The sequence below is a fragment of the Ascaphus truei genome, chromosome 4 (genome assembly GCF_040206685.1).
Source record: "Ascaphus truei isolate aAscTru1 chromosome 4, aAscTru1.hap1, whole genome shotgun sequence".
NCBI classification, from domain to species: domain Eukaryota; kingdom Metazoa; phylum Chordata; class Amphibia; order Anura; family Ascaphidae; genus Ascaphus; species Ascaphus truei.
The window spans coordinates 353,412,103-353,439,941 of NC_134486.1; the positions used below are offsets into that span (position 1 = coordinate 353,412,103).

The window sequence follows — 27,839 nt, forward strand, 5'->3', positions numbered from 1 at the left end:
CCCCTTTGGAGGTAAGTATTTTGGGAAGCAGGGGTACCTTGAGCTGAAATAATGGGGGTTGAATGTTATCTGTTAATCATTTTTTGTTACCTTAATCTTTTAACAAAACAAATGATCCTTAGTCAAAACATAACTTTAAAGGGAAAGACTCTGGATAAAAATGTGCCCTCCATGTACAATAGTGGTATAGCAAAAGAGTTTAAGCGAAGATTGTATGAATACTCCAATACATTTGTTTGAGAAGATATGAATAGTATTAGAAACAGGGCCAGTTCAACCATTAGGCTAAGGTCCCGTTGCACGCGTCCGCACGGCTGGCTTGCTTGCCGGCGGCGTGTGCAACTCGCTGTACCGCGATCTGCGGTCTACAGGATACTTTTCTCGGAGCGGGGGGGGGCGTGGCCAAACGGGTCGGGGGGGGGGGGCGCGCCCATGACGTGAGGGGGCGCGGCCATGACGTGAGGGGCCGGAGCGGGAGGTGGGCGGGAGTGGGAGGATTGACAGGGAGGGGGGGGCGTGGCTTGAGCGGAGGGACCCGCTACTCTTCCCCCCCCTCCCTCCACGGGCTGCCACGGGCTGCAGGTAAGTAAAAAAAACACACACACGCAGGCACTCATACATACATACACACACACACACACACACACACACACACACACACACACACACACACACAGGCAGGCACTCACGCACTCATACACACACACACACACACACACACAGACAGAGACAGGCACGCACGCACTCATACACACACAGGCAGGCACGCACGCACTCATACACACACACACACAGACAGAGACAGGCACGCACACAGACAGGCACACACATACACACACACAGGCAGGCACTCACGCACTCAGACACACACACAGACAGGCACTCACGCTGCTTGCACTCCACACTCCTCCCCGCTCCCCGAAGACTCTCCTCCTCCCGCAGCCTCCCCTCCCCATTGGCTCACAGCCACAACACGTGACGCGTCAATGCTAGGAAACACCATTCTGTGGTGTCTCCTAGCGGCTGACGCGTCACAGCGTGTAGTCAGCTGTGCCGCCAGGGGGGACCGGGACCGGCTCGCGAGGATTCCCCTGCTGGTGGGGAACTCACTACATTGCCGCCCGCGCCAACGAGCGCAGCGGGTCCCAGGCCTTAGGCCTAATTGGTGGCCACCGAGGGTAGCAGAATGTGGGAGGCAGCAGGTGTCTTGTTTGCTTAGTGCTGGGATTTCCCAGATCAACCAGGGCAAGGGAGTTATTAGGGGTGCTGGGCAGATTCCTCCATCATGGGGGGAGAATGAGATGGAAGGGGGGACGAATGAGGGAAGGAGGAGAATTAGGGGGGGAGAGAGAATGAGGGGAATTAATAAATGGGGGAAAGATAATGGGGGGAGAGAGAAAATGAGGGTTGGAGAGAGGGAGGGGGAGAGAGAGAGTGGGAGAGGGGGAGGGGGACAGGGGGAGAGAGAGAATGAATAATAGATGGGAAGAATGAAAGGGAGAGAGAGGGGAGTATGTGTCAATGATAGAAAAATTCTATTACATTTTTCAGTTTGATATAAAAAATTATCTGAAAGTTAATTGTGTGTGTAGGTGTTGGGAGGGGGGGAGGTGGGTGTGGGGGGAGGTGGGTGTGGGGGGAGGGCGCAAATTGCCCATGCACTGGCCTTGATTGGAAATATATATTTTATTTACTTATACTTGTCTGATTTGTATAAAAAGTTTGTTAAGCATCTACATTTAACCCAGAGGTGTGCAAAATGGGGGGCGCACCCCCTTGGTGGAGCACTAGATTTTCGGGGGGAGGGGCGCAGCAGTTGTAGAGGTCCCGCGCTCTCCCCCCAGGCATTTAAATGAAATGCCGGGGGACCGCACAAGGCCTCTGTAGCACACTTACCTTACTTTCCAGCAACGCGTCGTCTTGGTAACCCGACGTCAAATGACGCCGCAGGGTCACGTGCCATCACGTTACCATGGCAACGTGACATCACATGACCCCGCGCTTCATTTGACCGAGCGGAGGGGGGGTTGCAAGGCACACCTGATTTAACCTATAGAACATGCTACTGCTCACTGTTCATTGACAAAACAGCTTTGCATGGATTATCTATAAACTGGATTTAAGAAATGACCCATTGCATTTATTTATTTATTTATTTATATTACTTTACAATTAAAAGCAAATTTTCCTACAAGTTGTTACTAAACTATTTATTTAAAAAGAAAGTATTTTTACCCTGAAGCTGTTAATTGTATTTATCTTTCCCAACACACTAATCAATGCCTGAATTCTAAGCACACTTGGGAATTTCTAAATCAGACGTACGATGATGAATTGCATCTATAAAGTTGGCCCACGAATGTAAATGAATAGCGGGATGCATGGTTTTTATATACTGTACAATGTTTCAACTGTCTGAGAAAACATAGATAATATTTATATAAAAAAATATGCAAAAATGTTACTATTTCATATTCTGGATGTTGTGAATAATTATCACTGGCATATTTCTCAATTGCCATTTTGCCTTGGGGCCCTACCACCCCATATACCGCTCCCTCTGTCACTCACACACAATACATCAAAACAAAAGTCCCAATGTAAATCCAATATGACAAATTATTTAGTTAATTTATATATGTTTTTTCTTCCCATAAGAATAGCTAACTTAGTTCAATCTTCTGGTCAAAATATTTTAAGTCTGCAATAAAATCAAGGAAGTCCCTTTCAGCAAGTTCCTACTGTGTGCTTTGTATTTCCTCCACTGCATTGGGAAAAAAACAGCAAGCGAAACAGGAAACAATGATATAGTCAATAGCTGTTAAATGTTGTTTTTTGAGCTTGCTAAGATTGTGCATGTCTGTACACAAAACACAAGGATACAATAAAGGGTGAAATTTGCCACAGCATTCTATTCACAATCTTGTGCACAAAGTGAGAGGATTTTGCCTGGACTAAATATACTGTATGTTGAGTTCCAGGCGGACTTGTACACTAGACATCAGCCATACCCACTCGATGGGCCGATCCAAGTTTCATAACCAACATTCTATGAGAGGATATTACTACAAATGTGTCGAAATTTGAATTTAAAATGGCAATTTTCTAAAAGATTTGAAAATGTGCAAATATAAAAAATAATACTTTACAGGGTAAAAAATGTGAGCAAAAACTTGTTGTAAAACAATATTTCCAAGAAGCGGGGGGGGGGGGGCTGGGTGTTTCTGAAAAAATGCAGGATTTTATTTTGTATTTATTTACTTTTGAGCATGGTTCATTTCTTTTCTTTTTTAATTGTTCTTACTTTTTGGGGGGAGCAAACAATTCAGAGTGATCACTATTTTTCCAATTTTTAAGTTTGAAAATTGGAAAATACAACATGTTTGCAATTTTGTAGCAAATTTAAATTCTGTCAAGACGTGCCCATTTCTACACACTATTCCATCCTGCCTCTACCTTCATGCAAAGCACCTAACTCTGCCACCTAGCGATGACTGTAGCGCCACATCCACCAGAAGAAAACATACTCACCATTGGACTGTAGACCTGCCTCTCCCACCATGAAAGGACGCCACCACACCGTGTTACCTAGCATGGACAGTAGCAGCACCTACCGAAGATACATCTGTATCTTCAGTGCATCCTTCTTTATATTCTTTATTTATCTTATCAACTTTGTTTTATTATTCTCTCTTAATTATTTTAACCATTATTTAACAACCACTCCACCTGCTCAGACCCAGGAACACTAAAATATTTCACTTCCTCCCCCCCCCCCCCGCACTCCCCTGTCCCTCCCCTTACTTAACCCCAGGCTCTACATGTTTACAGTCAACTGTGGAACCATTGTAAAACTCTGTCCTTAGTTACGGTATGTGTGACACCCCAACGGGGCCATAACAAATATATATGTAGCAGGGATCCCCCTTCTTACCTCCTGGGGGAGAGAACAGCTCTGTAGTAAGGAGAAGCAGCAGTATTGCGTCGGCCATGTTATGCTTGGCATGGCCCTTCAGACTGTGTAATGCATATGTGCAATGGCCATCTTGGAGTTGGCGTGGCCAGAAGGAAGAGGCAGAGACTGACAGGATTTACTCAGTGTACAGGGGCGACCTTCACAGAGTATCCAGAACCAGGGAGGAGGAATGTAGTGTCCGGGGAGCCTGTTAAGCTTCCGAACTAGGCCCAAAGCCTGCCCCTAGGCCCCAGGTAGTTTCCCCCTCACATTATAACATGTGCAGGACTGGCCCTATGCATTGGTAGCTTTCGGTAGCTAGGGAACACAGCAGAGCAGACCGGATCGCAGAGGGAGACTTCCCTCAGCCGCCTGTGTACCAGCCATCATCCAGACATTAAGGCGTGATGGGCTTGTTGTTGGAGCCCCCGCAGCATGGGACCCTGCTGCTGTTCTTGCCCTTGCTGGGAAGTGTGGCCTGGCTTGACCTTAAGACAGGAAGGTATTGTGCACCAACGCAAGGGAGAGGGTAGCGCTGCCCTCCCACACACTGGGAGGGATTGCTTGCTGGACACTTGGTTACAGGTGCCCGAGTACCCTAGGTAAAATTGGGGAAAGCTACCCTAGGACAATGTAGCCTAGCCTCCGGCCGCTACTTTATTTCCTGAGCCCTACAAATGTAAGTCCTGGTAGGTGCAGGCAGTGGATGAGTTAATTCCTTCAGAAAGGCCTTGTGTGCTATTGCAGCCTTGGATACATTTGATGTATTCAAGGGCGGGCCTACAACAGCAGAAAGTGCCAGCCTGAGGGGTGGATACTGGTTGGGTCACATGTTGGATGTTATGGCCTGTCAGTTTTCAGACCTATTCTGTTATGGGGCAAGATTACAAGCACAACCCAAGGGTATAAATACTGTAGTTTTCCCAAAAGTGGGTGTGTTTCTTTCCTCCCCCTGTGGAGGGAGTACCAGCTGCCCTAGGTCTAATAGGAGGCCTCAGGAGGAGCACCATGCAGAAGGCCTGGTATGGGCCTCAAGCCGCATCAGTAATACCTTCACTAGGAGAAGCAAGGAAAGTGATGTACCTGCTGTAAGATCCTGAACATGCAATAAATACCATGGAAACATCTATCAGAGTGATTCACTGTCTTGGGCTAAAGAATGGTGTCAGTCTGGGCCATCCTTCTATACAGAGGATCCATGTTGACTGGAGGCGCTTCAACCATGAATAAGGTACCGTGTAAACCATGTCCTGTTCTCCCCACACCAACACGGAGCACTCAGCCCTCCTGTTACCTCACAGGTATGCACCACGCACAAAAAGGGAGTAGCAGACCAAATATCACTTAGGGTGGGGGTAAAGGGGCTACAACTATATTACTGTTATCCTTCTTGTAATCGTGCATTGTGTTGTACGTATTGTGTGAGGCCTTCTGTGGGACCACAGTAAAGGAGTTATATTATACCGGGTTGTGATTATGTTACTGAGGTATACCCTAAGGTAAACGAGTTCCTATGAGGAGTCATCCTATTACACAGTATCCTCAGAGGTGGAGGCGTTGCACCATAGAGATATAGAGAACACACAGTCACCCCAGGCTCCCTATGAGCGGAGGCCCAGGCCTTCTGTATGCCTAATAGATAGCACCAGTACCGTAATTACCGCTGTTTCCCATAGGGATAGGGGACATATGATTAACCCTTTAAGTGTTAGAATCTTTCCACCACCAGAGTAGATGTTGCCACTAGGCACATCAAAACTGTATGTAGCAATCACATTATGATTCCAATCTAGGGAAGAGGAAGTCAAGCTCTTCCTTGAAGGTGCTATGCCTGATACTGGACATAATTTTGTGAAGAATATAACAAAGTATTTTGAAGTGAAACCTCTTTGCTGCTGCCTATAGGGTTTTCATGGGAAAACCGTAACAAAAGTGACGTCACGCTACTAATGGGCTCACGCCCGTCACATGCACATGTCATAACAAGCCCCACGGAGGTCGTAGCCAGCCCATGTGCAGAAGAGGAGCTTGCAGGCCCTACCACGCATGCGCAGTACCGCGCTTGTCCACCAAGTACATTCGCGCTCACCCTCTTCCAGCACGCATGCGGGCTAACAACCGTTGGCCTCTGCGCATGGTTGCGGGACTCCGCGCATGGCCGTGGCTTCTGCGCATGGCCGTGGAATTCTGCGCATGCGCACCATAGGTCGCGGGCCTCTGCGCATGCACGCCACCAAAGAGAGGACTGACCGTGGGGGGAGGAGAGGAGCCAGGAACATCGGGCAGGGAGAGAGTGAGAGAGCCACACCCCCCGAGATCCCGCAGCTGAAACAGACACACACACAGTCACACTGATACACACACACGAAGAGTCACACTGATACACACACACGCAGAGTCACCCACAAACGCAGTCACACACACGCAGAGTCACAAACACACAGAGTCACACACACACACACACAAACGCAGAGTCACACACACAAACATGCAGTGACATACACACACAGGCAGTCACACATATGCAGAGTCACACACACATGCAGACTGACACACGCAGTCACACACAACCAGTGACACATACACTCATTGACACATACACAGTCACACGAGGAATTCACAGTTAGTATAAATATATTAGTGCCATGCAAGTGCGTGAAATTGTGTTTGTTAATTAAAAACATCACCATCACAAATACAATGTGTGACTAAAGACAAACAAGTTTCACTTAAAATGCGTGTGCTAGGCACACACACCTTTATTTAGTTATTTATTTATAAAATGCTTTACCAGGCAGTAATACATTGAGAGTTACCTCTCGTTTTCAAGTATGTCTTGGGCATACAGTTATGATGACAAATACATGGTTCCAAATACATAGTTACATTAAGTGAACATGGTTCTACATTATATACTGTACAAGGCATTGCTTGCACAGTTAAAGATAATATATGTTATAGGCATATGTAACAGTTACAGACCAGTTTAAAATGTGAGGCAGGTTTAGTTTTGAAAGAACTTAGACTGGTGCTGGCTGTGAGAGTCTCCGGTAGATTGTTCCAGTTGTGGGGTGCACGGTAAGAGAAGGAGGGGCAGCCGGATACTTTGCTAAACTTTGGGACCATGAACAGTCTTTTGGTGTCAGATCTGAGATGATAAGTGCTGCATGTGGTAGGGGTGAGGAGCTTTCTCAGATAGATGGGTAGCTTGCCCAGAAAATATTTGAAGGCAAGACAGGAAAGGTGAACTTTGCGCCTTTACTAAATGATGACCTATCTAGTTCTTTGAGCATTTCGCAGTGATGTGTGTTGCAGTTACACTGGAGAACAAAACGGCATATTGAATTGTAGTGGGTATAAAGTTTTCTAAGGTGAGTTTGGGGTGCTGTACCATATATCACATCACATTATCACATTATCTCTCAAACAAATGCAATTTTGCTAAAAACAAAGAATGGTCTGCTTTTGTTCCTTTGGACATAACGTTGAAATGAATTTTCTTCAGGGCCTCTAAATGGAGAAGTGTTTTGTCAATGATGTGTTTCGTCCACTATGTCTTTTTCAGAGATCCAGTCAAAAAAAGGAGGAGCAAAGCTTTGCCTGTGCAAACTATTCTTGAACACACAGTGGTAACATACAAAAGGGAGTTGTCGAGAGGAAGTTAATGTTTACAAACAAACGTTAAAAATAATTTTAAAACATTTCAAAGTGTCGGATTTTGTTAAAAAAAAAAAAACCCCCATCATCACCCAGATTTAACGCCATAAACATGTCACAGGTCTTAATTAGTGAGCATTATTAGGGCCAAAGAAGTGGCTTGATGACATTCAGTAAACTTCAGCAAGGCCCGTAATATAGTGGGCGCGCGCACGCGGCTGTGCGAACGTTCGTGCACGTGATGCCCACTTTTTGTGTGTACGATCCGTGCTGCTGTGAGCGACAGACTTGGAAGGGTACTGTGTGTGTGTCGCTGGGTATCTGTCTCTCTGTGTGTGTTTGTCACTGGGAAGCAGTCACTGTGTGTGTGTGTGTCACTTGGAAGCAGTCAGTGTGTGTGTGTGTGTGTGTCACTGGGTAACTGTGTCTGTCACTTTGAAGTGGTCTGTGTGTCTATTTGTTACTGGGGAAGGTGTGTGTGTGTATATATATTATATAATATTTTAAAAATTAAAAAAAGACATGTGAGAATATATTATTTATTAACATTGTGCAACTTTGATAAATATATACTGTATACACACACATAAACACATACATATATACAGTAGATACACACATACATATATACATACACACATACATATATTACAGTCTCAGCGGTAGCGGCGCGAAAAGATTCTTTTCATAGTCTTCCCCCCGATCGGCCGGCTCCATGCTTACGCGCACGGCGGACCAAGCGTGCCCACTATATTACAGGCCTTACGGTTAAATTCCTTTTTTTAATGTAATCTATATGGATTTCTTTCTAGCTGTAGCAAGCACTTACACTATAACTTTGCATATGCTATCCAATATCTATTTACCATTCTAAATACACTGCACGTACTATCTAGTTTTTAACATTTGCCTACATAAAATTATGTAACTCCTTCCATTTCTATTTTTATACTTCTTTCTCTGCTCTTACTTTTGTTGCAGGTAAAAAATAATGTTCACTGTTAAAGTGCGAATAAATGAATTTTTATTAAAACAGAAATAATAACCGCTAACTTATGAGTGATGTGAACCTGGTTATGTAACTTTTAGAGGGAATAGCTAGTAGCATAAAATGAAAATTCTGAAGTGCCTTAGGTAATTCATAAATTAGTCAGTTCATAAACAGAATCTGTAACATAAACAATATCCATAGAAGTCCTTATTTAGCTATGTTTGGCCACTGACATAATCTGTGCCAGGAAATCATATAACACTTTGGTCCAGGAACTGAGTTGAGTGCTTACTAAAGTCTTTGCCTAAAAAGTAGTTAGACCACAAACAAAGATATCCACTAAAAAACTGTATAAATGATCTCAGAAAATACAGTAGATGAGACAATTTCAATATTATTTCAAGACAGTGACCACTTCTTCATAAGACTAAACCGAAACACTGCTCAGTAGTTCAATATTAGTTATGCTGACAAAACAATTAGTAGCAGTCCAAAATAATACAAAGCCACTAAAAGAGCAGATGATTAAACAAATACATACAGTACTGTAATCTGAGTTACAAATACAGTAGGCCCTTAAACAACATGTGGTAAACCTGCTTCTCAGTGCTGAAGAAGAGTTTGGTTTCATTCAAATGAATGATCCCAAAATATTCTCCAGAACTTGCAAGCAGTTAAGTGAATAGGGTCATACATGGTTGGTTACATGGAAGTTTCATGAAATGGGTTAAAAATGTAAAGCCGTGCATCATAGAGAATCTCCTATTGCAAAGGGATTCAAACACATGTGGTCCCAATGCAGATATATTACTCATTAGTGTAGTTTATAATGTTTAAATGAAAGACTATATTTTGTAAGTATTGTACTTAGGTTGAAATATGAAACTCAACGTTGTAACTGCAATCAAATGATTAAAACCTTTTTTTGCCACTGAGAGTAATTCAACTGCTGAGGCTCTTACATCCTGGTGAAATCCTTTAGAGCAGTGGTCTCCAAAGGGGAGTCTGCGGACCGACGCAGGTCCGCCAGAGAATTTTAACCAGTCCACGGGTGATCCCGAACACGCTCACGCTCTCCTCCCGGACCAAATCTTCCTCCACTATTCTGCCTGTTTCCTCTGGATGGCAGTGAAAGTAACTTCTAGCCGAGCTCTGCAGCACTGAAGCTTCTGACGGGGGTAGGCGGTAAGGGGTAAGGGTGATTGAGTGTTTTAGGGGGTGAGAATTGAATGTGAGGAGGGGGGATTGAGTCTAAGGGAGAGGGATTGAGTCTGAGGAGGGGGGTTCAATGTGAGATGGAGGGGATTGAGTTTGAGGGGGATTAAGTGGGGTAGTGTGTGAGGAAGAGAGTAGAGTATGAGGAGGGATTGAGGGTGGGTGATTGGGATTGAGTAAGAGGGAAGGGGGTTGAGTGTCATGGAGGGGGATTGAGTATGGGGAGGGGGGTTGAGAGTGAAGAGGGGAGGTTGAGTGAGAGGGTAGGGGATTAAGTGAATGTAAAACTTTATATGATTGTATTTTTTATTTATTTATACATATGTGTTTAAAATGTCGGCCCTAGTACTAACTGGTCCTACAATTTTATTTTATTTTGTTTTGTTACCGGTCCTCTTAAGGCAAAACGTTGGAGTCTGCTGCTTTAGAGCAGCGATAGATGTAAATGTTAATAATATGCTGTCAAACCTTCTGCCTAGTGGTAGCTATGTTTTAAGGGGCCACTTAGCATAAATAAGCCAAAACCAACCAAAAGAAGCTAGAAATTGTGCTTTGCTTGAAACACTCATTATTATGCTATTATAGCATCGTTTTTTTAATTCTTTCCCATTGCAATTTGTCCAAATCATAATGAGAAATTAAGGCATATACAGAATGTTTGTATAAAACGTTGCAGCACAATAACAGCACAAAGTGTCTATGGACTGCAGCAGCCACTGTACAATGCATTTTTGGTTGTGTTTTGTTGCATTTCTATAGTAATTTTAACCCTTTTGCTACAAAAGAAGTCAGCAATTGGCAGCAAAGCGGCATAGATTTATACGGATTTGCAGATTTAAAGATGTTTAGGGGATATCTGTACAGCAAATAAAAATATCACTTGTGGGTACCTTTGCTATGTCTCAAACAGGCCTGTAACCCTGTCTTTCCCCATTATCACTTAGCAAACAATATCTCCACTGCAACCAGATATTCTGGGTAATGACATGCAAATGAGCACTCACAGTGGGTCACTCTTTACTTCTTAACTATAGAAGTGATAGGACTTAAAGCATTACTCTAATAAACACAAATAATACTAAGTCAATCACAAATGTGAATACAGCTCAACCCCATTATAACATGGTCCTCGGGGGTCACCTGATCTGAACGCGCTATAAACGGGGTCGCGCTATTTTTTTTTTTAAATGGCTGCCACGCACCCGATGAGGAGGAGGGAGGAGGGGGGAGGAGGTGGAGTGAGGCTCCGGCAGCACCACACGATCTCCCAGCAGCCACTGCATTTCCCCAGCAGCCACCGCCTTCCCCCAGCAGCCCCACACGATCCCCCCAGCAGCAGCACACCATCCACCCAGCAGCCCCACACGATCCCCCCAGCAGTCCCACATGATCCCCCCAGCAGCCTCACACAATCCTCCCAGCAGCAGCACACAATCCTCCAAGCAGCAGCACACAATCCTCCCAGCAGCCCCACATGATCCCCCCAGCAGCCCCACATGATCCCCCCAGCAGCCCCACACGATCCCCCCAGCAGCCCCACATGATCCCCCCAGCAGCCCCACATGATCCCCCCAGCAGCCCCACACGATCCCCCCAGCAGCCCCACACGATCCCCCCAGCAGCCTCACACAATCCCCCCAGCAGCCTCACACAATCCCCCCAGCAGCCTCACACAATCCCCCCAGCAGCCCCACACAGTCCCCCCAGCAGCCCCACACGATCCCCCCAGCAGCAGCACCAGAGGTAGGGAGGTAGGCAGGTGCTGTGTGCCTGCCTGTGTCTGTGTGCCTGCCTGTGTGCTGTGTGCTGTCTGTGTGCTGTGTGCTGTGTGCTGTGTGCTGTGTGCTGTGTGCTGTGTGCTGTGTGCTGTGTGCTGTGTGCAGTGTGCCTACCTGTGTCTGTGTGCTGGCTGTGTGAATGCCTGTGTCTGTGTTCCGAGTGCTGTGTGTTTGCCTGTGTCTGTGTGCTGTGTGCCTGTCTGTGTGTCTGTATGTCTGTGGTCTGCGTTTTAGCGGATCGCGCTACAACAGGGTTGAACTGTAATATGTGAAATGTGTAACAAACCCCCCCCAAAATCAGATCCATATTTAGAATACAATTGAATAAAGGTCCATCTGAGAAAGTAATAAAGGATATGTGTATGATCCTCTGGAGCTGCTGGTTCACAAATTACCCTCCAACGTGGGCAAAACAATATGATAATGAAATCCAGATGTAAGAATCAGCGCTTCTATGTGGACTCACATAACACAGAAGACAAACAAAAACACAAATGGAGAAAGACAGGAATTGTGTAATACGTTCCAAAAGAATTGAGTATAGCCCAGCATACAATACACACTTACAAGCTCTGCAATCTTTAAGGCTTAATCACTCAGGGATCTTGGCAGTGGCTCCGATAGTTTGTACTTGCGCCTCTCAGCTTGGGCAGCTGATGCCGGCTCTCAGCTGTAGTTCCCCCACGTGATCTCTCACTGGCTTCTGCTCTAGGCTTCGGTATCACCAGGAACCACCTGGCCATAGAATCCTTAGGCTAAGACCCAATGCACGTGCGACGGTGTGCCTGGTGGCACTTGTCACCTGAGTCAGTGTGACCTGGTGGACTCCAGGCAACTCGCGATGGGGAGGCATGGCGGGGGCACGGCCATGATGTCACGCAGCTGGTTTGTCCTCATTGGCTGAACACCGTCGTGATGTTGCCAATGCTTGGCCACCATGCCAAAAGACAAAAATCTTGTGTTTTGACCAAGGCGGTCGCACTTTGTGCCTTGTGCGTGCATGCACACACGCCGACTGGGTCCTGCCTCACCTAGTGTACGGCGCGCACGCCTTCGTGTGCACAACCGTAGCCACTGGGGAACTAGCCATAGAATCCATTCGCAATGTTCCAAGTTAGGGCACCATTTACATTACAATTTATCCTCAGTTATTAGCGATCTTTAGCCTATAATCATATAGGAGTCAGGATAGCAAACAACTCATTCGAGGTTTAGCAGTGGCACATTTAAAATTTCCGTATTGTTTAGATGTAATTATTCTTGTGAGAATTCAAGTTTTTTTTATTGTTATGTATTGATATGTACAGGATCGCATACTTTTTATATATTTGTACCACTTGTATACATAGTATTTGACTGTTTCATGGATATGTTATACGTAGCTGAGTTTGCAACCCTTTGTCTATTATGCAAGGGGTTAATCTGAACCATTTGAAAAAATGTGAGGTGATAAATACTTTAAATACCTCGGAAGACATTAGGACATCAATCCCTGAGGAAGCCAACAAACAGGACTGGCGATTGATTTTATTCTTTTATATTTCTGAGGACTGGCACCTTTTAGACTTTGGCTCAGGAGATCGTTTGTAAGAATACTAAGGAAAGGTTATTCCTTGTGATACTGAAGCTGAGAGTAGAAGCCAGTGAGAGATCACGTGGGGGAACTGCATCTAAGAGCTGGCATCAGCTGCCCAAGCTGAGAGGCGCGAGTATAAACTATCGGAGCCACTGCCAAGATCCCTGAGTGATTACGCTTTAAATATTGCAGAGCTTGTGTGTATTGCATGCTTGGTCATACTCAATTCTTTTGGAAATACTACTCTATTCCTTTCTTTTCTTCATTTGTGTTTCTGTTTGTCTTCTGTGTTATGTGAGTCCATAGAGAAGTGCTGATTCTTATATCTGGATTTCACTCTTTAATTTGTATTATATATATATATATATATATATATAAAATCAAAAAATAAATAGATGATACCGTTCTGTGGCTAACGAAATGCTTTTATTTGTGCGAGCTTTCAGGATACACTGATCTCTTCTTCAGGCGATGTTACAATGAATGAAGCAAGCAAAGGGTATACTTAAAAACAGTGTCTCTTGGAATGTTATCTGTGCTTATCCTTCCCCCGGTGTGGATGAGATTTATGGCTAGAGGTGTTAAATGGTTCCTGAAAGTGAGTGATGTAAGAGAGTGTGTGTGTGTGTATCTGTGTGAATATAAATTATATATATATATATATATATATATATATATATATATATATATATATATATATATATATATATATTGCTTTTACTGAAGAACAAAGACAAAAATGCTCACTCACAATGTTCAAGATTTAAACTCACATTGTATAATGAACTTGACATCTTGCATCTAGTAGTCACAGATCACAGCAATATCAGCAGGTAAGATACATAGTTTAAACCCCTCAGCATTTGCCCAAATATCCACAAGATACAGGGAAAAGGTTTGTAGCACGGAACAGTTCCTGAGTGGAAGTTTCAGCCGAAATAAGGATTGGCAACAATTCCTGTAGCTCCAAAGGGCGAGTGGTATGTCCTATGTACTGGAGACCAGTTACAGGTGAGCATACTGTACACATAACATGGGCAATTAATGAAGCCCTTGACTTTGAAGCATTCTCTACTGGAGAAAGACAAAGTAATTCTTGCCACTCAAAAAGGTACAAGTGATGCATCTACTTCTGTTGCACCTAAAATTACCAGAGGGTTTAATACCAACTAGGGAGGTTGAATCATCTCAGGTTACGAGGAGCCAACATAGTTTTGAAACTATTTGCTTTCATATATACAAGAGAAGGTGCATCACTTAAATGCTTACTCAGAATTAGGTCATCAGTAAGTTTTCTCCAATGCTTGGCCAGGATACCCTCAACCAAATTAGCTGACTGGCTGTATCTAGTAGTAAAGGTTGTCCTATCATTTACAGAGTCCCTTCTATTCTCGACTTTCTTTCTCTCCAAATCTTGGAATCTCTCAATAAGGTATCTCTATACAATAAGAGTACTCTTTGATAAGAGTCCAAAAATCAATATCAGAAGAGCAATTCCATCTTAAACAGTTGAATTGACTATACGGTATGTTATTTAACCATCTTTAAGGATGATTGCTCTTAGCATGTTAGTAGCTATTGGTGGCCTCTGGTGGCCTCTGATTTAATAATGTGCTGTAATATTTTATTTATGATCAATAGAGAGTATAAAATATAAAAAACAATCTGCTCAGGGTCAACAGTGTGTGTGTAAATATCAGGCCAAATTCATTGAAATTGAAATGTCAAATTAAATTAAAAATTCTCCCCACCTGACTGTCCCAAATAATCAGAATGTCATCTATGAATCAGCCATAGTATACCATGATATAAAATAGGCCTTTCTTTCATTTACTAATTTTGAAGTTTTAACATACTGTACTATACAGTACATACATCATAAAAGAGAAATCTACCTCCGTGGATAATAAAGATAGTAAAATACCATAGTTATAACAAATTATGCTAAGTGAAACCTTTTACTATATGTGTAATAGCCGTTCAAACTAAAGATTCCAAAATTGATGGAAAACCAACATTGTCAAATAAATATAAAATATGAAGCCCTTTACTGGCAGAAGATTGCAGATGCCTCTGACATTGTAGGGTTTAAATGGTATGTATCAAGACTACAACATAAAATCATGGCAATAAATAAAGAATTTCATTTTGGGGTGTTTATGTCGCTATTTCTTTGTTGTTGTCAACTAAACATCAATTATAAATTGCTATTAAACAATATGTAATATTGTGTACATTTTTACCATGTTATTTGATGCTTGAATACCCTAATCATATATAAATATGAAAATATTCTTTCCATATCATAATTCTTAGTAAAGTAAATATTAATTATTACTCTTGGCATGTGAAGGTATGGGAAATTATGATGCAAATTATCATTTTTATTGTCATAGTTTTGTACTCTTCTGCTAAATAAAGGAAGGATTCTTTCACCACTATGCTGAAATATTTAACTTTGTAGTCAGTCAGAAAACTTAGGAAACTTACATTATGAGCACATCTTATCTTATTCATTTATTCTGCTTCATTAGTGATAGCAAAATGTGCATCATCTGATATATAACTTAATAATGTTTTCTTTTAAACTATATATAGATGAACTGTTAGAATAACCGCAGAACTATGAGCAGCAGCAATGGAACTATGGAAAATGAAAGTGTCAACAAACTCAAGGAAGTGTTATATTTAGCTCAGTGCTACCTGAATTTGCTTGGTGGTGTGACTGCTCTTTGGTCCAGACTTCACAGTTGGAGCCTGTCAGTGGTGGATCCAGGCGGTCTCTAATTCACAAGTTTTCTTCTAAATTCATTTTCTGAAAAAAAATAATAATAATGCTCAGTGTGTATTAAGAGCTGGACAAATACAAGACTAGTGCAGGATTCAGCCAGTGCTCCTCGATTTTCTTAACATTTTTTTTTAAGATTACATTTGATGCAGATGTGGTTACCAGAGGTGTTTGTGTGCAAAAATCTATCGGGATCCCTGGGCTCCTGAGATATTTCATTATGAAATTCACTTAAAAGCATTCTTCTCTGGGGGAAATAATATGGACACTTGGGTCTGCCTCACTCTGGCAACTAATGAAAAGCTGCTCCTGATTCCAGTGACCCATCAGCCAAATACTGGCAAATGTAAAAGATTAATCAGGGTGTCCCTGCAGCTATGTGTGCCGTGGCAAAGCTTTTGGGGACCCCCGAGTTAATACATTGATTCATGCTGAACAAAGAGTTTTTATGTAGACAGATACTCTACATTGTCTGTAACAAGCATTTGTAAGAATTGTGTAAGCATAATTGTTATTAAATATTTATATTTAAGCATCAAAAATAGACCCCCCCCCCTCCTGAGGCTCAAGGACATAAATTAGTTTGCATCTAAAAATAAATTGCAGTTGGTCACTACAGTAGCAGAGTACTCAAGTGTCAAACCAGATTATCCCGCTTCAAAGATAGAGCCACCAGGCCGCTCCTGCTGTTTTGAATGATGCAACTCAATGACAGTAATATTTTGTAGGTGCCATGATATTTGAAAGCATTTAAAACTAAATGAATATTAACCTTTTATGCTGCCCTTGTGATATTTTAGGATGTCAGAAAAACTGGCCCACCAGTAACCAATGTTAATAAATAAGCACACAGGGAAGGAAAGTCAACAGAAGAGAAAAACATTCAAATTATTCATGTCCGGAGGAACGGTGGCAATGCTACTAAAATACAGGCTACGTAAGAAAAAGGGCAACAAGGGAAATCAAGCAACTGTAGCAAAAATTGAGTACAACTGAATAGAGCATCATTCTAAACAATTTCCTCAAATATGTTAACATGAGTCCTTGTCACTCGGAGAATGTGTTTTTCATTTTCTCACTTTGTCTGGTTTTATTACTATCTCAGTATCTCTCTTTGCTGTTACTCTGTCTCCAATATTCTTAGAACACTGAGCAGCAGCTGAAACGAGCAGTTTCTTCCGCTGTGAGCCTCTGCAGTGCCTATGTATGTGATCTTACATGGGGTCGAGTTCCATAGAGAGGGGCAAATGTATCAAAGTTCGGTCGGCAAACTATCGCACAAACGTTTCTAATTCTTCGTAAATCCGTGAAAGTTTTTTTCAAACATTTTGCTATTAACAAAATAAGTAAAAGCATGCAATTCCGCCCGAGTCCTCTAAGGTTCACTGTAATGAATGAAAAAGAACTCCATCCAGACCCTGAAATGTGGGTTTTGGGAGAGAAGGAAAGATAGAAAGAGAAAGGTGAGAGACACACGGAAAGAGACACCTGTGCAGAAAATGGAACACACGTGAACACACCTGGAAAAAATGTTCATTTGGATTTGCAATGTGTTTTAAAATGGCAAATTAGTATATTGCTCAGCTGACCAATATGTGTTACTATTTGTGCACTGGTGTTTCTCAATGTGTCGAAAAAAGGTGTGTTTTGGGGAGGTATACATGTGACTTGGGATTCTAGTAAAATACTGGCGGTCTCTATCTCTCTGAGAAATGTTGTCAAACGTTGGTGAAATGTTCTCACATCTCTTGAGTACAATCATACACAGAGACTGCCAGCCTCACTCAGGAAGTAATGTGTTCAGATCTTCTCTAGATCTTTCCTCCTCACAAGCACAGTGTGTCCTTCCCTCCCCTGAAGAGCCTTGTAACACTATCTACGTCTTGATTTTCAATTTTTTCTAGCTTTTTATTTAGCTGGATTTTGCTTGTATATTACTTCAGTGGCATTAGCCATTACCTGTGATTACATGACGACGATCTGCCCTGACAACAGGAACTGAAGAGGAGATCCTCCTTCTCCTCCTCTTCTATTCCCATTGCAATCTCAGCTCACTGAGAGCGGAGGCCCGTCATTTCCTCTAGAAACTATCACAACGTCAATGAATTTGAGGCAATTTCATAATGGCCCCTAGGTTGCCATGTTATATGACGTTGTGCCAATGTCATAGGGCACTAAACGGGCAGTGTGTGTGAATGGCAGCAGCCATTTTAATTTCTATGGGAGGAAAGATTTCAGCATGTGATACCTCCAGAATACAACTACTGATTTTAAAAAGGATGGCATTGCTAAACATAACAGCCAATGTACTACATAATGGTTCAAATACAGGAGGTATTTATTGTATATGGTGATTAGAGTGAATTACTCAGTAAACTTAGTAAGTTACTAGTTTGCATTTATTTGACCTTTCCTGTCTTGCCTTCAAATACTTTCTGGGCAAGCTACCCATCTATCTCAACAAGCTCCTCACTCCTACCACATGCAGCACTTATCATCTGACATCAGACTCCAAACGACTGTTCATGGTCCCAAGGCTCAACAAAGTATCCGGCAGCTCCTCCTTACCGTGCACCACAAAACTGGAACAATCTACCAAAGACTCTCACATCCACCACCAGTCTAAGTTCTTTCAAAACTAAAGCTGTCTCACATTTTAATCTGGTGTGTAACTGTTACATACGCCTATAATATATATTATCTCTAACTGTGCATGCCATGTCTTGTATATAATGTATACCCTGTTCACTTATGTAACTGTATTTGTAACCATGTATTATTTGTCTTAACTCTGAACCCAGGACATACTTGAAAACGAGAGGTAACTCTCAATGTATTACTTCCTGGTAAAACATTTTATAAATACATAAATAAAATAAATAAGTGTTACCTAGAAAAGTGTTCTGCATAAATATATCCAAACTCGTATTCCAATGAAGGTGAACAGACATAATCAGCACACTGTATTGAAAAATATAAGATCATCCATTTTATATTGCCGTCTACTGACTTTTTTATTTTGTAGCATAAACAATGTTTATAAAGTAAATGCTTTAAGTGACTTGTGGGGGAAAGTCAATGACAGAAAATGTACATGCTTTGCAAAAACATAATATTGAAAATACTATAAGAACATAAAGGGGGATTGATCAGTTGTTTGAATTATTCCTCCTAATGTGGATCTTCAAATTTAAAGATGCTAAGTAAGTACATAGCAATAACATATGATGTGGTAATGGGATAGCAGTAACGTATCAGGAAAATTAAAGGATCCTTAGAGACATTACATGCTGCTTATAATCAGCCATATCCAATTGCATTAAAACACATCTTAAAAGAGGTAGTAGTGCATTTATTCAACTGCAAGAGGAAGCACATAATGATATTCTCCAAACAAACAATATTTTGTTTTAATTTCAGATACGGTCAGTAAGCTCAGGTTTGTGCTTTTCTGAAAATTTTGCCTTTTGAAATACTGGATATCTCGATGAAATAGAAAAGGTCACGAAAAAAGAATATTAGAGCGGGTTCAGTTTTAAAGTAACTTACGATTGACGGGAAGTGGCTCTAAAAATGTTATTAAAGTATATTGTGTATTTATGCACTTTTTCACAGTTGGTCCCCACATATTTTAAGGGGTGCAGACACTCCTTTTTTTACCACATCTTTCTGTAAAATTATATATTTTTTTAACTCTTACGTTTGAGTCAGACATATCAGTCACACAGGTTTATCACATGTTTACCTGACAGGTGTTTTTGAAGCAGGCACATGTAAAACGGAGAAGAAAATAACCAAAGAATTACATATATCCCATGTCCTGCAAACTCATACACATATCACAAATTTAAACATGTGCAAATGACTATCGCACAATACATGTATGTTTAAAATACCTCTTTAGCTTAATACATAGTCCTCTATATATATTTTTTCGTTTTTTAAGAGTTTGAAGTAGTCGACTTGTCAAGTTTGTTGTAATAGCTAATGTTCTGCAAAATCATCCCTACTGGTCTGCCACTTTTTTTTACTGGTACAGGTTTCTCTGATTTTATTCTCTTTAAATGTTTCTGGCACCACTACTCCTTTGCCAGTCCTGTGTGCCACTCCTCCTTTACCACTCCTCCTTTGCCGGTCCCCCTTTGCTGGTCCTCCTTTCCCGGCCCTCCTTTGCCGGTCCCCCTTTGCTGGTCCTCCTTTGCCGGCCCTCCTTTGCCGGTCCCCCTTTGCTGGTCCTCCTTTCCCGGCCCTCCTTTGCCGGTCCCCCTTTGCTGGTCCTCCTTTCGAAGCCCTCCTTTGCCGGTCCCCCTTTGCTGGTCCTCCTTTCCTGGTCCCCCTTTGCTGTTTCTCCTTTGCCATCCTGTTTTTAAATGGATATTCTATTCCTCACATTTAGGGCTCCAACCCATCCTCAGCTTCTGAACTTGTTTCCAACTACACAACTCAAAGACCACTCAGTGTTTCTTTCCTCTTTAATAACGTGTCTCACTTTTTCTTCTAAGACATTGCTGTGGCCTTTGCCTTCATTTAGAATTGATGCCCCCCCCACCCCAGACAATAATATTGACCCTATTATACCAGCCTTCAAAGTGGTTCTGAATACCCAGTTTTTTAAAGGAAACTGACACCTGGATTTACTGAGCGCCAGTGTGGGGTGTTGCGCTTGCAATCCCGCGTCAGCTGCCATTGATTTTAATTTCAGTTACTGCCGGGTATCAAGGTATGATTGCAATGGATTGGAAAGAATAACCTGATTAATAGAGGTTTCTATGATTTCATGTTTTTGTGCATTTTATGATTCAAGCAAAAAAAAAAATATTATAAAAGTAGATCAATCATTTAGTATCGATTTGACATATGCTCAGAAAGTTTGCTACTGACAAGACAACAAAAAATAACTAATAACTGGCATATTTATATATTTATTTTTTAAGAGTCACCTTGTTCTGCTGCTTTAAGTCGGAAAAACGAACTAATAGGTTGATAAACTAATAATATATGTTCTGGCCTTAAAGAAAGTCAACAATTACAATGGTAAGTCAACTCATAAAAATAATAAACAAGTAATGTGAAATATTCTTTATGTCAGAAAAAAGTTAGTACATTTTAGAATTAGACAATGAAAAAAGTCAGAGATGTTTCCCCAGTTATTTTTAATATTACAGAAATTGTGATTCACAATGAATGTACTGTATATAATCCTTTTGTACAGAAAAAAAATAAAATACAAACTTGTTCAATTAAAAAGCAAATATATATATATTACGATAGGGAGCGTTAGGAAGGACCTGATTGTAGCGACAGGGGCTCTTGGGCCTAGAATATCAGATTCAGCACTTAAGGAGTCATATTTATGCAGTCAGTCTGTTAGCAATGCATTTAACTAGTGATTCTGTGGCTATTTTTACATTGTTGAGGAGACTCAAGAGGAGAAGGTGTGGATAGAAAAAACAATTTCCTAAATTGTTGGTAATTCATTGCAAGGGTTTACGATTTTGGCAAGCATTATTGATGAAGACTCCCAAGATCTCTTCAGCATGATTTTGTTATGTGGATATTGTAAGAGGGTGGTGGAAGTATGATGAGCTGCTTAAGCAAAAATGGCAGTTAGGAGGAATATGAGTTGGGGCGTAAATATAGACTTGTAGCTATCGCTGATGGCACTGACAAGTCCTTCGCCCTTTCCATTCGTGCTGGCATCTTTGGGCAAGGGGTGTCAGCAGGAAGGAAAGCATGAGAGCCATTTTAAGTATATATGTAAGCATATCTTGTATACACTACCGGCACATTTTATTTGAGTGCGGCTAGCTCCGCAAGCCTGGGGATGCCCCGGCATGCTAGCCGCACTCCCTCGGCGTGACGCGCGGTCACGCGTCATCGGGTGCCTGCGCCCCCTGCACGCGCGTCCAGGGCTCCCCGAGGGAGCCCTGGTGTCCCGCGATGTGGTGGACGGTGGCAGGGGATTCCGGGAGACCAGGCGGACCCGGCAGCGGGAGAGAGAAAGCCCCGATCGGAGGGCGCTCCTCCGTGTCTTCGGCGCGCGCCCGGCACCCTCTGGCGCGCGCCAGGTTACTGCTGCGGCCGAGACCGGGCAAATGCTCAAATAAACTCGGCCGCAGCAGTATAGTGCTATGTAGTGTATGTACATAGCGCTTCACAGCAGTAATACACGTGACATAATAATATAACACAATGGGAATAAGCACTTCAGACATAAAAGTGACATTAGAAAAAGGAGTCCCTACTCCAAAGAATGTACAATCTAAGTGGGAACTAGGAAGAACGTAGAGACAGTAGGAGGATGTTCTGGTTATTGCATCTGCAAGTGGCCAAGGTCGATGTATGAGTCGTATACCATCAGCCATTAAGCTACACATATGCTCCGTTAAAGAGGTAGATTTTAAGATGGGTCTAAAAGGAGGACAGAGAGGATGTTAGTTGAATATTGAGGGGAAGGGCATTCCAGGGGCAATGGACAGGGGCAGTGAGTGAGAAAGATTTTTGGCTGGAGAGGGCTTTAGATAAAAAAGGGGTAGATAGAAGACATCCTTGAGCAGACCACAACAGTCAGGATGGTGCATAGCGAGAAATTAGAGCTGAGATGCAGGAAAAAGCAGAAGATGGGAAGTGTGTTTTGTAGGAGTCTGTTGTTGGCTACAAAAGGGGCCCGCACCGACACATCAGTGTGACTATGCTGCTTAAGGAGGACTTGGGAATATGGCAGGTTTAATTGAATGCTTCAACTGTAGATCTTGTTGGAAAAGGAACAAGTGTCAAATCAAGAGATTTTGTTATTTACTTATGCGACTGTTCTCTAGGGCTCGGGGAATATCTTGCTGGAGAATGGTGTGCAGAGCAATGGCCATAGGAATGGATGGAAGCGGCTATAACAAAGAATTTAGTTTTGCAGGAATTATTTACAATTGTGGTAACAGTGGGATTTTGGTCTTGAAGCTAAGAAATAGGAGCGTTTTACTCTGGTCTGACAATAGGGGGGTAGTGCAGGTGAATAATGGCATGTCAATGAGCTCTGTACCAGTAATCATGCGTCACTGCATCTCATTCTCCGTAGTTTAGAGAAAAATATATGGTTTAGGTCATGGCATGTCCCCAGAGTTAAAAATACTACAGCGGATACTCTATCGCGGTTCCAGTGGACGGATTTTTTCAGATCCTGTCCGGATGCAGTGATGGAGGGTTGGACCTGCCTGCTCTGCTTATGGAAGCTGATTTCGTCGGAGTTGGAATTTGGCAAAGGAGTCGTAGTTCTGGCAACTAGGACCGGATTGAGGAAGGTGTGGGGTAAATGGTTGGCATTACCATGGCAACTGAGTGGTCCGGGAACTGATGGAGTAAGATTGAGGGTGTTGATGGTGTATCTTTGTCAACTGTGAAATGAGGGCGAACCAGGTAGCATGGTTGAGTGGAAATTAGCGGGGTTGCCATTCCATTTCATGTTATTGGGAGGGCAGGACGTAACAAGAGAGTTTGTAATTAGACAATTTAGAAAGGTTGGAAGAGAGGGGCTAAAAAAAGGGGATTTCAGGGGGCCTATTTAGTTTGCGTTGTTTGAGAATCTTTTGGTAGTTCTAGATGAGGTATATTTTTCAGGTAATGCAGTTAAGAATTTGGGTTGCAAAGAGTAATATGCTTGAGGTACGGTAGTACATTTCATCATTTACTTGTTTGTGAAATATATGGTCATTTGGGTAATAGTTCTAGAAAACTTTACAATGGCCTGTTATCACCTGAAAATTCAACTACAGCTTAGCCAACCTAGTAACCAATAACATGTTGCAAAATTTGCAATTTAAGGGAACATTCTACTTAGAAAAATACATTTTTTTAAAATAATATCTAAAAATATATTTTTGTTCAATTTATCACAGTGTGCATTGTCACTGCAGTGCTAGGAATTGTAATAGGAGTTGAACTATAAATCAGAGACACAACTGTATACCTGAAGAAAAATATCTATACCCTATAATTCCAACAGTGACGAATGCTCATGTTGGCTCCTTAAATGTGCATTAAATTATTTGGGAATTGAAAGACAGTGGACAGACTAAAAATAATTAACATTAACTCTAAAATAGTAATAAATAAAAAAAGATATATCTTGTCCTGTGGCATAGCAACTTTGTCTTCACGTTTCCATTTATCATGAACTGTAAGAACATTGGCATTGAATATATATATATATATATATATATATATATATATATATATATATATATATATATATATACATACATATATATATATATATATATATATATACATACATAGTACAGACAAGGCATTCTGATGACAAGTTTAGCTCAGGCATGATTAATAATTCAAACTGTCAGCTCCTGCCAGATGTGGATTTAAAATTAATGAGCAAAAGAAAATGCATCATTGAGTCAGTTTTGGAAAGGTATAGAGAACATAAAAATATAAAAATATATATTTGCAACTCTTCTTTGTGTTATAAGATATTTGTTATGGCATTAAGGGTATCTGCTAAAAAAATAAATAAAAAAAACACCACTTTATTAGAAATAATCATTCCTGATTTCAAACTTGTTTTATTATGATGTAGGTTTTAATTCACACTGCTTAAAACTGTGGAAAACAGAAACTGGCAATGTCCATATGTGGTATTCTACTAGTTTACACCTATACACTGTCAGATATTGATGTGTACTTTATAAAAGGTATTGCCTTTATGCTTAGTGTAGTAGTGCTACAAATGATAGTCAGGTCACTCAATGTTAAATACCCCCTTTTTCCTGTGGTTTCTCCTTGGTAAGAGAGCTCACATGCAGATTTAACTTGGCTGCTTTGCAGATATTGGGATGTTAACCCGATGCTAATAATATCACTATTGACTACTATTAATATTTCGCTGATCTTTAAAAAAAAAGTAAAGCTGTGCAAACCATTTTTTTCCATTTCTGTCATACATTAGAATGTATCAAATGTTAATATAGCCTAATTTACTATTTTTATTTATATATATATATATATATATATATATATTTTTTTTTTTTTTACCAGGATGTAATACATTGAGAGTTACCTATCGTTTTCAAGTATGAGTTATGGGGAAAATACATGGTTACATTAAATGAACAGAGGTTATATATTATATTTAATGACATTTCATGAACAGTTAAAGATAATGTTATTGGCGTATGTAGCAGTGACAAACAACATTAAAATGTTAGCATGTATCAAATGTTAATGCAGCCTAATGTACTCTTATCTTTGATCCTGAACCAAATACTGTGACTTTTACAAACTACTTCTTAACTATGATCTGCATCTAATCTCTTAAACACAACACAATATAATAAAACTATTAAAAGTAATAGGGTAGGAGGGTTAACAGTTCTTCCCTAGAATATGTTGTTTGTAACATATAAAATGGTGTTGATTATTGTAATTTGAAGAATTGGGCAAACAATTTGTAGATTTAAAAACTGCTTAATAAAAACATATAGGTATACTTGAAAAATATCTAAATCTGTCTTTCACTCTTGAGATAACAAGCCCTGCAGGCAATTAGCCCTTTTCCCCCCCCTAGCAAATGTCAAAAGAAAAGCTCTGATATTTGGTTGTGGGCTCCCACTTTTCACACGAGCATTTCCTAAATCCATGTTTGATGAGCTTCCTCTGCTATAAATTCTGTAAATTCCCTCTAGTCTGAAGCAGTACAGAGTGTGCTTCATGAAAATGTCATCTGCCAGCGCTGCAATTACTCACACTCCAGTAATCATGTGCACAATGCAGAATGGGTCGAATTCAGGTGAGAATGAGAACCAGCAATCAAGCCTCTGGAATGGAGAACAAAGCCATTTTCTTTCATTTGCCATCAACACAACCATCAAGGCCTTAATTACAAGGCAAGTGTCAAGCCCAGCTGTTGAAAGGTGTATTATTATACAGCTCAGCTTTAAATCAGTTCTTTTTTTATTTTTTATTGATGAACTGTAGAAATGAGGAAGGAAACCAAGCTCACCTCCATAAGAAGAACTAGGAACAGGATGAAGGTTGACAAAATGGGTCAAAGGGAAGGGACTTTAAATAATATGCTCCTTAGCCTTTCACTTCTGGATTAGGTAGTAATACATTTGCTATGCATTGCTTGCCTTTTATTGAAGCAATGGGCTATAGACAATAACAAGTAGTATTTGAAATAAAGACATGTATATTGGTGCAATCCAGTGTAAAACCCTGCAAAAACTGTGGTGACTAAGTTACAAAAGTAGAGAGGGTTGGGAATCCTTACAATGCATCTGATCACAGACGCGCTATTAGAGAGGGTTGGGGATCCTTACAATGCATCTGATCACAGACGCGCTATTAGAGAGGCTTGGGAATCCTTACAATGCATCTGATCACAGACGCGCTATTAGAGGGGGTGGGGGTTCCTTACAATGCATATGATCTCAGACGCGCTATTAGAGAAGGTTGGCGTTCTTTACCAGGCATCTGATCTCAGACATTTTATAGAGGTTTGGGGTTCCTCAGATTTCCCAATATAATTATAGGATTCTTTAACCCAAAACACAGCTATAGCCATTTGACTTCTGACCACTCCAATATGTTCATCCAGGCCAGGTTTTCAAACCTGCATGATGTTTAACTCTTTGGATGCAAAATGTTTAAGGGTCCTGTGATTAATTGTGTAGCAATCACATAAACCTAACCTGCCAACCAATATAAAAAAAAACCGCTGATTATGGGCGGGTCCATGACTATCGGCCGCCACTTTACAAGCGCTCATGTGATTCTTTGAAAAGGAGAAGGGCCATGTAATGGCTTGAATGCTCACCTCATATTCAAGTAGCAAGCCCCCTACGAAAGGTTCCTATCTGAGCTGTAGCGTATGCCCAAAGAAGGACTGCATTGGTCTTATCATGGATATCCCCCTGTGAAGCACAAATGTGACTTCTGATAATCCCAGCATAAAAGTTGCCATTAAGAAAACAGTGAACAAGGAACGGGCTCCTCTGCATGTTAGCAGAGGGCAAAGACAAGTGTAGACATTTAACCCTTGCCATCAGAGACGTCGGCAACACTCAGTAATGAATTGCTGGCCTCCCTGGCAGCAAAGGGGCTTAAAGTTTTTTTTTTTTTGAGTTATAAAAAAAGTGCAACCATTCACCCATGGGGTATGTTCTCTGCCATTTCATCATTTGGTTCAAAGTAGTTTCATAGCTATAACATTTAGGACTGAAAGTCTAATACCACCAAACAAGAATAAATACCATGGTAGGATTTCCCCAAAGCTGAAAACTGCTAGAGGCTTTCCCAAAGAAAATGTGCTATCATAAAAGCAAATGAAATGTACAGTAAATCATCGGTAGACTATATATATATATATATACACACACAGTAATAGTAATAAATAATAACTGTATTTATATAGCGCTTTTCTCAATGGGACTCAAAGCGCTTCACACAATTAAAGTGAACCCCCCCCCCTTTATTATTTCTGTATCCCATTACCCTGGACATTTTCTAATGAAAATTGAGATTTAAAAATAAATAAATATATATATATATACACACATATACATAGGATGGTAAGTACATGGAATAGAGTGATGCTGTAAGTAATGACTGCACAATACTGTATGTACAGTGTGTGTATATATATATATATATATATATATATATATATATCAAACCCAAAATATGTGACATTTTTTAAATATAGACATACATTTAAAATATGAAAATAATATCTTTCTATATTTTCTACTGCTAAGGTGGGACAGCCTTTACTTGAAGACGCAGAACCTATGAACACACAGTTTTTGGAACGTTTATCTATATATTTTTTAGCACAAGTGATTATATTGTTCACTTCTTTTAAAATTACCTAT

The 27,839-nt window shown here is 41.1% G+C and overlaps 1 protein-coding gene across 11 annotated transcripts in view; it reads right to left on the reverse strand.

Moving 5' to 3' along the window:
* The window catches only part of MYT1L (myelin transcription factor 1 like), a 573,498-nt gene that overhangs the window by 417,335 nt on the left and 128,324 nt on the right, over nt 1-27,839 (reverse strand). For 10 of the 11 annotated variants that reach the window (XM_075598278.1, XM_075598276.1, XM_075598273.1 and 7 more), the window contains exon 2: nt 15,876-15,987. The gene's annotated coding sequence lies outside the window, so the exon portion shown is untranslated. Of the gene's footprint in view, nt 1-15,875; nt 15,988-26,782; nt 26,880-27,839 lie in introns of all 11 variants that reach the window. The other variant, XM_075598272.1, reaches the window with a different exon arrangement.